General features: G+C 38.9%; 1 non-coding gene and 1 pseudogene across 1 annotated transcript; one reads left to right on the top strand and one right to left on the bottom strand.

The window, feature by feature from the left end:
- Nucleotides 1-732: 732 nt before the first annotated feature.
- On the bottom strand, nt 733-864 carry LOC131757867 (small nucleolar RNA SNORA68). The gene has a single exon (XR_009336018.1). It is a non-coding gene; the product is annotated as a small nucleolar RNA SNORA68 (small nucleolar RNA).
- A 10,617-nt stretch (nt 865-11,481) lies between these two features.
- LOC131756881 (large ribosomal subunit protein eL19-like) lies at nt 11,482-12,046 on the top strand (annotated as a pseudogene).
- The last annotated feature ends 922 nt before the right edge of the window (nt 12,047-12,968 follow it).

The following is a 12,968-nucleotide window of genomic DNA, read 5'->3' as shown; positions in this document are numbered from 1 at the left end:
TGAAATGTATACCCTTAGGTTGTGAAGGAGCCTGTGAATCTGCATTTTAGTAAGAGGTTATAAGGGAGCATGGTTAAGAGAATGGCTCATGAAGCTTGACCACCAGCGTTTGAAACCTGGCTTTGCCACTTGCGAAGTTGGACAATTATTTAACCTCTCTGTGCCTCGGTTTCCTCATCCATCAGATGAAGTTAGAAATAGCACCTACCTCTTAGGGTTGTTGTAATGATTTAAAGAGTTAACCTAGAACATACAGCCTAATGTCTGGCAATAAATATTCACTCTATTATTAGAAGATTTTTTTGTTTTTGTTTTTGTTTTGTTTTGTTTCATTTGGTTGGTTGTTTTGGTTTACCCAAAGAGTTTTATTTGGGCAGACCTGGGGACTGGGAGGGCCTGCACATAAAAGAAGGTGTTGGGCCTCTTGGTGGTGAAGCATGGCTTGTGCTGACAACACAGGACCTGGTGGGGCAGCCAGAAGTTGATCTTGGAGTCATGGAATTGCTTGACTGATGGTGGGGGACACCTGCCGGCTGCGATCTCCTCCACCTTCATGATCTGGATCGAGTGGGCCCAGGCGTGGGGCCGGGCGCCCACATCGTGGTCTGCAGGGATCAGGAGGGGACAGGGTTAATTGTACATCCCCCCAAACCTCCCATCACGTGTGGGGGAGGTGGGCACTTGGGCACCCGGTGGTCACAGCATCTGGTCCCAGTGGGCACTGGCTACCAGGGGTGTAGACCCTCCAAATTCACTTTGAGAGGCACGACCGCAGCCCCCAAAGGCAACGAGATCCACTTGCTGGTAGCACCTCTGTTTAAACTGCTGCTATATGAAACAGCAGTTCTTGGGGCTAGGGCCTTAGAAGTGGTTAATAAAGATGCTCACTGGTTTTGTTTCAAAGAGACTTGAGAACCACGCTTGAAAAACACAGGACCCTTTTTAAAAGAAAAAAGAAGATATTTTCAACATTCTACCCAGCTGGGCTAAGACTTCAGGCTTTAATCCCTGCTAGAGTGAAAATGGAATGTCAGGAACCAAAGGTACAGGGTGGAGAATGGAGCAGGATGAAGCTGGTCTTCGTATGTTCTTCTAGAGAGTTTGTATTTTATTCAGAACTCAGTGGAAATTCATCTAAGACACTGAGGCAGAAGATGGCATAATCAGATTTATATTTGAGATAGATCACTCTGCAAGTGGAGTGGGGGATGGAGGGTGAGTGGTGATGCTGAGGCAGATAGATAGGGGAGCTCAGGTAGATGCAGTGCTGCTCCCTTTTCCATCCTGCGGAATGGTGTCCAGAAACATTAGTGATTCCAGTATTAATAATTTGAAGCTTATAAATGCTTTCTTCTTAAGTCAAAATAGAGTGGAGTTTGTAATGAAGCACTCTGCCCCAACCCTACCCTATGATTTATACACACTATAGAGTATACATTACCTGGCAGGCATCCTCCCTAGGTTTTTTTTTGTTTTTTTGCGGTACGCGGGCCTCTCACTGTTGTGGCCTCTCCCGTTGCGAAGCACAGGTTCCGGACGCGCAGGCTCAGCGGCCACGGCTCACGGGCCCCAGCCGCTCCGCGGCATGTGGGATCTTCCCGGACCGGGGCACGAACCCGTGTCCCCTGCATCGGCAGGCGGACTCTCAACCACTGCGCCACCAGGGAAGCCCCCTCCCTAGGTTTTGAGGCAGTCACCAACTGCCTCATAGCACCAGAGGGTGTAAAAGGGGCACATTCTGCATCCTGACTCGTGATACTGTAGAGGTTGGGGTAGATTTCCAGTAGCCACGGCAGCTTTGAAGTGTCTGACCTAAAAGGTTTAAAATAAACTTCAGTCCTGCTCTATCAGTTCCCCAGCCAGAATGGGAGGAGCTGCCAGTGGGGTGGGAGGAGTGGAGGAGGAGGGGAAGGCCGAAGTCACACTCTCCTTATTGGCTTTACCTAAAATTCACCAACACTGTTACGCTACCCTCAGATTAGCAGAGTCAACAGTGCTAGGGAAAATAGCTACATGAGTCTTTTCTCTAGTTCCTGAGGAGGGGCTATAAACGATTTTATGAGAAAAGAATCCATCCCTGGAGCCCCCTCTCACAGGATCAGTGCCTACTTGTGCACTCACCCAAGCCTTATGTATCACCCACATACCTCGTCACTAAATTCCTTAGAAACATATCTGTTTCTAAGTCTCTGAAAACATGCAAAATGTAAAAAGATAAAACAGCTCTTCTCTCTGTTGTTCAGACTGCAGAATCATAGGTTATTATCTTAGACTGCTTAGAGCTAGAAAGAACCTAATCCAACGGTTTTCAAATTTGTTTTAGTATCAGATCCCTTCAAATGAAATCCTGTCAAGTTCAATTAATATGTTCAATTAATTGAACATTAATATGTGAACAGAAAGCAGAGCTACTTCTATTTCTATCTGGGCAATGCCTCTCTCTGTGTTTGTCACACCTCCCATACCCTATTGTGTGAATTAATTCTTTGAACACCTGGGACTTAGAGGCACAAAGTCTGGTTTGGAGCAAAGTCATGATTAAACAATTTCTTCCATTTTCCAGAGGACAAATATGAGTCCCAGAGAGTTAGTAATTATTTGAGTAGAGTGTAAAATCAACAGGGAGATGCACAGAAATAAAATCAAAGGTTATTGTTCAAATGCATGATAGAGAATAGAGTTTGGAAAGGATTTTCTTAATGGTTTCTTCAGAGTTGGATCAGTGAGTCAAGAAAAACAAGATGAATTGCAATGTGTGAGGGGCAAGAAGAAGGTTTAATTTAGATCTAGAGAAGGATTTTGATAGAAACAGTTGCCAACTTTGGAACTTTGAAATCTCTGGCCCAGAATTTGTTCAATGTAGCAAAGCTGCATATCTGTCTACAGAGAATCAAAGCTAGCTTTTAATTCAAGTCCTGCATTGTCGTGGAGACCTTCAGCCCTATCAGCCATTAGTCATCATCATCTTTGGCATCATCAAATATCCATTACAGGTCTTTACAAGCTTAATCCAGAGTTCCTTTTTCCAGTGGACATGGTTTGTGCAGATCAATAGTTTAGACAGACAACAACATGGTAATTTCCTGAAGATTCATAGGAGAAAAACTACTCGGTTCCAGCCTTTCTTGCTTTTGTTTCTGCATTCAAAATCAAACTCAAAACTTGCCTGGTCCAGGAAATGTCGACCCACCTGACTTGGTTCCTTACTGTGCTCAGCAGCTTCCATTTTTAACTGACCTTGCTGAACCTCTGTTCCTCACCTGTAAAGTAGAGATAATAAGAAAGATTTCTTACTGTGCTTATATGAATAAATGGAAATAAAATACACTAGCCATTTAGCACAGTGCCTGGCACATAGTAATTATATTAAAACTGTTAGTTTCAGCGTGAATCTCTGATAAACCAAGGTCAAATTAATAAAAATTAGAAAGAGGTAAAATTTCTCTTTAGGTATCTTCCCATCTTTTCACTTAGAATCCACTCTAATTTCTGGGCTCTGTTATTTTTTATTTTTTCTCTTTTCCCCTTTCTTTCTTTTTATTCTGGAATAACAATGATCAACTTTCATTAGTGTAGAGGTTAACTGATGGTAGGAATCAAAGTAGAGAATAAATTAGATACCCTATTCAATACTGTAGTTTGCCTTTAGTTACAAAATTTTTAGAATTGCATTCCCTTAGACAGCAGAGGTGTTTGTTTCCCATGCCTCTTTCATCTCTAGATGGTTAGAGAACATCTGTTTTTTAGTTAATACATTCTACAGTGTTGGACAAGGTAAGTATCTCTGGAAATAAGCATGTGGTCAATCCAGACCAGCTGAAATTAACCCAAACTATTCAAGTGGAAATTCTAGAACTGAAAAGTTCAATATCCGAAATGAAAAATTCAATGTATAGGCTTAAAAACAGATTGAACATTTCAGAAGAAAGGGTTATTGAACTTGAAGACAAATCAATAGAAATTATTCAACCTGAATAACAGAAAAGAGAATAATGAGAAAGAACAGCAAAAGAAGTTCCATGTAGGAAGTTGATAGCAATACAAGCCTACCTAAGAAATAAGAAAAATCTCAAATAAACAACCTAAACATACACCTAAAGGAACTAGAAAAAGAAGGAAAAACAAAACTCAGTTGAGAATATGTTTCCTTTAAATCCAAAGATTACCACAGAATTCACCACTGTAACAGAATAAAGGAGAAAGGTCAAAAGATCAACTGAACAGGTGATGATAAAGATATTTGACCAACTTCAACATTTATTCATGGTTTAAAAAAAACTCTTTAGCAGAGACTAACACAACATTGTAAAGCAACTATACTCCAATAAAAATTAATTTAAGAAAAAAAAAACTCTTTGGTAGAGCCACAGTGGGAAATAATTCAGCACTTCCTTATAAAACTAAACATGAAAACACCATAGGACCCAGCAATTTGCACTCATGGACATTTATCCCAGAGAAGTGAAACTTATGTTCACACAAAAATCTATACATAAATTTTCATAGGCGTTTTGTTCATAATAGCCAAAAACTGAAACGACCAAGATATCCTTCAGTAGGTGAATGTTTAAACAAAGTGGGATATATCCTTACTATGGAAAACTATTCAGCAGTAAAAAGGAATGAACTCTTTATATGTCAAAAAACTTGGATGAATCTCCAGGGAATTATGCTGAGTGAAAAAAATCAATTTCTAAAGAGTGCATACTACATAATCTATTTGATTTATATAAAATGCTTAAAAAAATTTTCTTTTAGAAATAAGGAACAGATTAGTGCCTACAAGGAGTTAGGAATAGTAGGCAGGGAGAGGAAAGAAATGTGCTTATAAAAGGGCAACACGAGGAATCCTTATGGTGATGGAAACGTTCTGTGTCTTGACTATGGTCAACTTACACATGAGATAAAATTGTATAGAACTCAATACACATGAGTATAAGTAAGACCAGAGAAGTCTGAATAAGATTGTTGGATTGTAATGTCAAGATCTTGATTGTAACATTACACTGTATCTCTGCAAGATGGCACCACTGGAAGAACCTTGGGTAAATGGTACAGACTCTCTCTGTATTATGTCTTACAACTGCAGTTTAATCTACAAATTATCTCAAAATAAAAGGTGTAATTTACAAAACCACTCCTAACAACCTAGTAATAGATGAGAACTTCCAAATCTGATCAAAAGTAGTTTTAAAAAGCATATAACAAACCTTAAACTTCTTGGGGAAATATTGAAAGCTTTTCTTTAGTATCAAGAACAAGACAAATACCTGCTCTCCCCACTTTTATTCAGCACTGCATTAAAGGTTCTAGCTATGGAATAATGCAAAAAAATGAAATCGCAGTTATAGGACAGGAAAAGAACTAAAATTTTCATTACTCACAGGTCACATGGTTGCATATGTAAAATTCCAAAATAATCTACAGTTAAATTTTTAGAATTAATAAGTGTACTAGCAAAGATACAGGAAAAGTCCATATACAAAAATTGTATATATAGTATACAAAAATCAACTGTATACATTAGCCAAAAAAAAACCCCCCAAATATTTAAAATATGCCATTTAAAATAAAATTAAATTAAACACAAGAATAAATCTAACAAAAGACATGCAAGGCCTCTACATAGAAAATTACAAGCATTATTAAGAAAAATTAAGGAAGATCAGATAAATGAAAGAATATACCATAGATGTTTTAAATACCAGTATTATAAAGAGGTCAGTTTCCTGAATTGATCTATGGAGCAAGTGCAATACTGATCAAAATCCCAATGAGGTTTTGTTATTGTTGTTGTTGAAATTAACAAGTGGTTATGTCATTTACATTGAAATGTAGACAGGTAAGGAAAGCCAAATTGCTGTTAAAGAACATTATGGGAAAATTTGCTCTACTGAGAATTAGTTAACAGAACTATTAAATAATTTTAAAACATTAAAAAGTTATAGAAGTTAAAGGAGTGCAATACTGGTACAAAAATGGACCAAAAGACCACTGGAACAGAAGAGAAAATGCAGAAACAGACAATGAATAGATGAACACATAATTATGACAAAAGTGGAGCTGTAGAAAAGTGGGTAAATGATAGCCTTTTCAATAAATAGTGCTGGGTCAATGTATTAATTTTCTGTAGCTGACATAACAAATAACTACAAACTTAGTGGCTTAAAGCAACACAAATATGTTATCTTACCGTTTTTTAGGTCAGCAGGCCAACACAGGCCTCACTAGGATAAAATCAAATATTGGCAGGACTGCACGTCCTTTTCTGGAGGCTCTAGGAGAGAACTCGTTTCCTTGCCATTTCCAGGTTCCTAAAGCCATCCATGTTCCCCACTCTCCGTTGGCTTGTGACCCCCTTCCTCCATATTCAAAGTCAACAGTATTGCCTCTCTCTGATTATTCTTCCCTAATTAAATCTCTCTTTGACCACAGCCTGGAAAGATTCTATTTTACAGATCCATTTGGTTAGGTTGGGTCCAGTCAGATAATCCAGGATAAACTCCTCATCTCAGAGTCACATCTGCAAAGTCCCTTTTGCCATGGAAGGTAGCATATTATGAGGTTCCAGGGATCAGGAAAAGGGCATCTTTGTGGGGCCATTGTTCTGCTTACCACAGTCAACTAGATACCCTATGTAAAAAATACGAAACTTTACCACTCACCAAACACAAAATCAATTACAGATGGGCTATAACTGGCTATAAATGTGAGAGTTTGAAAAATTAAAAATTTAGAAGAAAATATAGAAGAACATCTTCATGATATTGGGGTAGTGAAGGATTTCATGACCAGGACACAAAAAACACGTAAGATTGAGAAATTTATCTAGATTAAGATTAAGAACTTCTTGGGGCTTCCCTGGTGGCGCAGTGGTTGAGAGTCCGCCTGCCGATGCAGGGGACGCGGGTTCGTGCCCCGGTCCGGGAAGGTCCCACATGCCGCGGAGCGGCTGGGCCCGTGAGCCATGGCCGGAAAAAAAAAAAAAAAAAAAAAAAAAAAATAGCTCCATAAAGATTAAGAACTTCTTTTCATCAAGACATCCTATTAAAGAATGAGATGCAAGGCCACAGAGTGGGAGAAGATATGTGGAAAACACACTGTCAATGAAGGGCTGTGTCAAAGTCTGGGTTCCCCTGAAAGCAGAACCTGAAAAAAAGACTTGGGTACAGGAGCTTCTGGGGATCCATTGTGTGTGTGTGTTATGCTTCACAATAAAACAAGTTAACACCAATAACAACAAAGGTCTTAAATGTAATAGCTAACACTTATTAAATGCTTTCTATGTGCTACACTCTGTTCTAAACATTTTATGTAAATCAACTCAGTTAATGCTTAAGACATGCCCAGAAGTAGATACCTTTATAATCCCTGTAAAGGAGGAAGCTGAGTCACAGTATATAGTTAATGTCCTAAAGCTAGTCCGTGTGGTGTGTGATGGCAGGGATTTTTGTCTCTTTTGTTGACTGCTACATTCCCAGTGCCTAGCAAAGTGCCTCTTGATTGGGTAAAGAGGCAAAGCAGGATTCAAACCCTGCTGCCTTTGGTAAAGCCTGCATTCTTAACATGGCACAGAACAGCTCATGTTATTCATTTAAAATCTCCTATTCATGTCCAGGTTGTAAGAATGAAGATAATAAAAGAATAGGGAAATTTAAAAATAATTTTTTAATTTTAAAAATAGGTTTCTATTTTTAAAAATAAATTTTAAAATGTTATCCATTAGTCTAGATTTCTTAGAGGAAAGGGGGATGGGAAAAACTGATCTCGGAGAGGGAGCAGTGAGCGGTGGCTTGAAGCGAGATCTTAGCTCCCTGCCCAAGAATTGAAACTAGGTAGCCTGGATGAAACCCAGGAATCCTAGCCGCTAGTCCACCAGGGTCTAGAAGCTAAAAGCAAAATTCCCCTGGCCCGTGCCCCCATTGAAAAATGCATTTCTCAAGGAGGCACACATTGTAAAAACAGATACAAGTTTATTAGCAGAGGTACAGCACAAGTGGGAGAGCACACAGAGAAACTGTTAAGACAGAAGTAAGGCAGAGATACACACCCAGAGAGAAAGGGGTGTGTGCGTCCTCCCTAATGAAGAGGAGAGCAGTAAAGAGGTGTCTAACTCACTTATATAGGGCAGTTCTTCCAGGTCTCTTTTTTAACATTGGCCAATTATCTGGTTTCTTTTTCCACACCTGACATGCCTTAGGCACCTCCCCAACATGCGTGGGCAACTTTTTTCCAAGATGGATTCCAGTCCAGAGGCCTATGTGGGGGCTTGGCATCACCTATTATGGGGTGGTGCCCCCTCCTTTTTGACCCCCAAGGAGCCTTTCTGCACATGTGCAGTGTCTCCCTTGCCCCAAGGACTGGAAATTTGTGACCTTTTGATCTTTACTCAAACAGGGTTTAGCCTCTCTCTGGCCCCGCCTGTGACTGTTATCTTAGAGTGTCGGCTATTTACCCTGTCCCTGGCTGCTTGTAAATATCTAGCCTAGAGCCCACCTGCCTCCTTCCTCTGGAAAAGTTAACAGGAGGCTAGTTGTAAATGCCTAGCCTGGAGCCCATCTATCTCCTGCCTCAAAACCAAAGGCCTAAAGAATGTTTTAAAATACTTTTCTTCTTCACAAAATTTAAGATCATATTCCCATCATTGCCAGCCAGCATTTTAGCCCTTGCCAATGAACTTCACAGATCACAGAAACCCACCCTTCATAACCCTTCTCCCAACACCTGAGCCTAATCCCTGCACGACCCTTTCCCAGCTGAAAGACTTGTTCGTGTTGGCTGTTAGTTTAGCAGTCACGTTTCCAGCCACTGAATCATATTAAGCTGAAATCAAAACCAAACACATATTCCTCTAAGAAACAGCCAAGGCTTTCATGCTAAATAGCAAGCATTTCTCCCCAGCGGCCCAGGAGTTCTAGCACTTTAAGATGTTGACCAAGTATTGTCCAGACTACAGGTCACTGCTAGGAAGTTTTTGTTGCTGCTGCTGCTGTTGATGGTGCTGGTGATGTTGTGTGTGTGTGTTTTCAAAACCAATGTAGAAAAGTTCATGCAATAGTCTGCTTTCATTTTAAGAAAAATGATTACAATACAATTTGTATAATAAAATCTCTTCTGAGAGATCACAATTTCCCTTCTGTTGGATGATGGCCAGGTTGTTTTGGGTGGGCAAAGGAGAATATTCAAAAGTAGTATTCATGCTTTTTCAATGAAACATGCATTTAAATGAACCACAAATCAACATTTGTCAATTGAAGCTATGGAACTGGCTACTACAGTGACTTTATTTTTTTTTTTAATTTTTAAAAATTTTACATTGTAGTATAGTTGATTAACAATGTTGTGTTAGTTTCAGGTGTACAGCAAAGTGATTCAGTTATACATACACGTGTCTATTCTTTTTTGAATTCGTTTCCCATTTAGATTATTATAGAATATTGGGCAGAGTTTCCTGTGCTATACAGTAGTTCCTTGTTGGTTATCTGTTTTAAATATAGCAGTGTGTACATATCAATCCCAAACTCCCAAGGTTTTGGTGCTTGTGATAATGTCTTCAGAGAAATTATGCAGTCTAAAATACTAATGTATTCCCACTCCTTGTGTATTTTATTTTCTATGAAATATATTTATATGCATATCCATTATCATATCAATCACAATGCCTGCTTGTTGTTACTTCCTTGAGCCTATTAAAGTAAATGATTTATATTTTCCCTAGAAGTTCATATACAGTTTTTTTATTCACTCATAAAAACCATATTTATTTTGAAAGCTATAATTTCACATACTTGTACTAGAATTATATATAATAAAGTTCCAGCCTGTAGGGAACAAGGTAGAAAAAAAATAGGCATACCTGAAGAAATGAAGAACAAATTTCAAATATATTATACACAGGATTATTTGCTTTTTATCAAATTTTATATTTTGTTTAGTATTTTTTCATTTTTTTCCATATAAAAGAGTCCATAGTATAGTTAAATGTATTTTAAATGTTTGTATCCTTATATAGTTCTTTTCATATTCCTACATAAATAAATCACAAAAGGAAAGTATTTATTTGAATACAATGAGATGATTGGCACATTAGAAAAAGCCTGGATTTTCGGAGTCAGAGATGAATTCAAAATTCAGACTTTGCTACTAATTAGCTGTGTGACTGTAGGTGGGTGACTTGACCTCTCTTAGACCTTGCTTTTCACCTCCCTAAGAAGGAATAACATCTGCTTTGCAGGGTTGTTGTAAAGGATTTTTATCCATCCATTTCATCAACATATAAGCATTTCTAAGCGCTACTACTTTATAACACAATTTTTTTTTTTAGTTGGGAGGAAACTTTAATGAAGAAAAAATTACGAGCAAAAGCAAGAGGCACGTAAATTTGTTTTTCCTCCAGAGACCATACATACTCCAGCAATGTGGATGAAATGTCCCCATTTTCAACCCTATATATTTATTCAAATCAGATAGATAGATAGATAGATAGATAGATAGATAGATAGATAGATAGATTCAAGGTGCTCTTCTCCTTCCTACAGAGAGCTGTTTATTGAGGCAGCAAATATTTCTTGAGTGTCTAATCCATGCTGGGCACTATGCTTGGTGCTGGAGGCTGTGAACAAGACAACGAGTAGTAGTCATTCCACAGGATATTAGTTAAGAGTACTGGTTACAAGAAACAGCTACTCTAGCAAATGTAAGCAAAAATGAGAATTTATTGGAAAGCTACTACTGGTAGAGTTAAACATCCAAACCCTGGATAGGGTAGAACCAGGAATTCATGGACCTTCCCCTTTGGGCAATTATGTCATTATGGTGACTCAGCCCCAGCAAGTCCCAACCACTGTGTCTTTCAGGTCAAGTTTCTGAAGAGAGAAACTCATTGGCTCAGTTTGGGTACAGTGTCTATCCCTGGTCCAATCACCCATGGCCAGAATGGCCAGCTCATGTGGCTTGAACCTGCCCCGACATATTTGAGTCTTCCTAGAAACTGAAAGAGTTTGTGAGTAGAGCAGGCACTCGTTAGTTTCTATATCTTGCAGCCCTAACATTTCAATAGGTTCAGGGTTATATTCAAAATATTTAACAACTGCTATGACCCAGGCAGTGACTAGTCCAACCAATGCTGGTTGTAGCCTAGAAACAGGGTCCAGGAGGGTCCTTGCTGGGTCGGGCGTTAACCCTGTATAACACAAATATTGAAATAAATAAAACTCCCCTTCATTCAGTTATGTTACAGTTCGGCAATATCTCAAAAATGTGGCACCAGAATTAAATACAAATATGATAAAATGTTAAGCAAAAAGCTCTTCAAGTCTTTGTTTACCTTTATTACTCTGTAGCACTGATCAGCTACTTTGGGAAGTGCTAGGTAAGTGTGTGTTGGATGGGTGGACCCTTCAAACAAGAGTCACTGCCAAGTTACAACAGGACTAGTTACCTCCTGTGATCTGGTCACTAAAATGGTTAATTGAAAACTGAATGGCAGCCATGAGGCTTCGAAATAGGCTCACCTCCACTATCCTTCACTGCAGCAAAAAGAAGGTCTGGTCAGACCCAAATGAGACCAATGAAATCACCAATGTCAATTCCCAACAATGGACTGGGAAGCTGACCTGAGATGGGCCGATCATCTGGAAACCTTTAACTGTCCATTCCTGGGCTCAATGCTGGAAAAACACCTTGGCCTGTCTCAAGGGCAGGGATAGGGAGATGGGGCAGGGATAGGGACATGGGCATGCAAAATGTACCATCATTGTTCAAATGCCTGAGAAGGTAACCTGGATGAGAATTCTGCATTGGCTGCTCAGAAGATACCATGAATCTAAGACTGACCACCACATGTATCACAGCCAGCACCTGAAGGTGAAGGGGAACATGTTTAAAAACAAGTGGATTCTCACGGAACACTTCCACAAGCTGAAAACAGACAAGCCCAGCAAGATGCAGCTGGCTGACCAGACTGAGGTCTAAGATCAAGGAAGCACTCCGAGAGCAACTCCAAGCCAAGCAGGAAGAGATCACGAGGAATGAGACCAACAACTAAAGCTCTCCATCTCTTGTCTGTACATAGAGGCCTCTGCAATTGTATAGATCCATCGCTCGATAAAACAAGCTTTTATCTGCCTGAGGTGGAAAAAGTGAATGGCATTTATTTTTCTGTCAGCTCTTTGGATATGTTGAACATTCAACCAATTAAAACTCTGAGTCTTTTTCACATGAACTACTGTTCAATGAGATCTCCCTCTCTCTGTTTATGGGCTATTGATTTACTGAACCGAAATATAGGATTTTACGTTCATCTTTAGTTACATTTCATCCTATTAGCTTCAACCAATTTGATTTAATCTGTTGAGCTCTGTTGGCTCTTAGTATGTCATGATGCATGCTAATTATTCCTTCCAGATTTGTGACGTTTGTGACTTTGATTACAGTATAAAACTCTATTCATCCAAACTGTTGACTTAAGAAAGATAAATTAAAAAGAAGATAATGTGGAGTGTAATGCCTTGTAACACATCACCCAAGCCTTGTGCTAAGTTGTTCCCAATCCAATAAATGGCCACTCTTGATTTTCAGATGCCAGTTGGTGTAACTATACGTATTTTCATCTAGTACAAATTTCTGCATTTTTTTCTGCCAGGATATAAAAGTTTTTAGTTGTATTTTGGCATTTCTCTCCAATAGTCTTTAAACATCACCAATAGTACTTTGTAAGTCACTTACAGAAGTCATTCCAACCAAAGAATAAAGTTCACCTAGATCTGGACACGTTCCTTAATTTAAATTATCTAGATACCCTTATTCCCTGCTATGCTACTATTTGGACTTCCCTCAACTTCCTACTTCCCTACGATTCATATTTCTCTATTATTATTTGAGATTTAGTTTGCAGAAACTAACACAACATTGTAAATCAATCATGCTTCAATAAAACAAATTAAAATTTAAAAAAAAATACTGCTATC

This window comes from Kogia breviceps, chromosome 5 (assembly GCF_026419965.1).
Source record: "Kogia breviceps isolate mKogBre1 chromosome 5, mKogBre1 haplotype 1, whole genome shotgun sequence".
NCBI lineage: Eukaryota > Metazoa > Chordata > Mammalia > Artiodactyla > Physeteridae > Kogia > Kogia breviceps.
The sequence above is the reverse complement of the archived record's forward strand: the minus strand, read 5'-3'. Positions and strand labels throughout refer to the sequence as shown.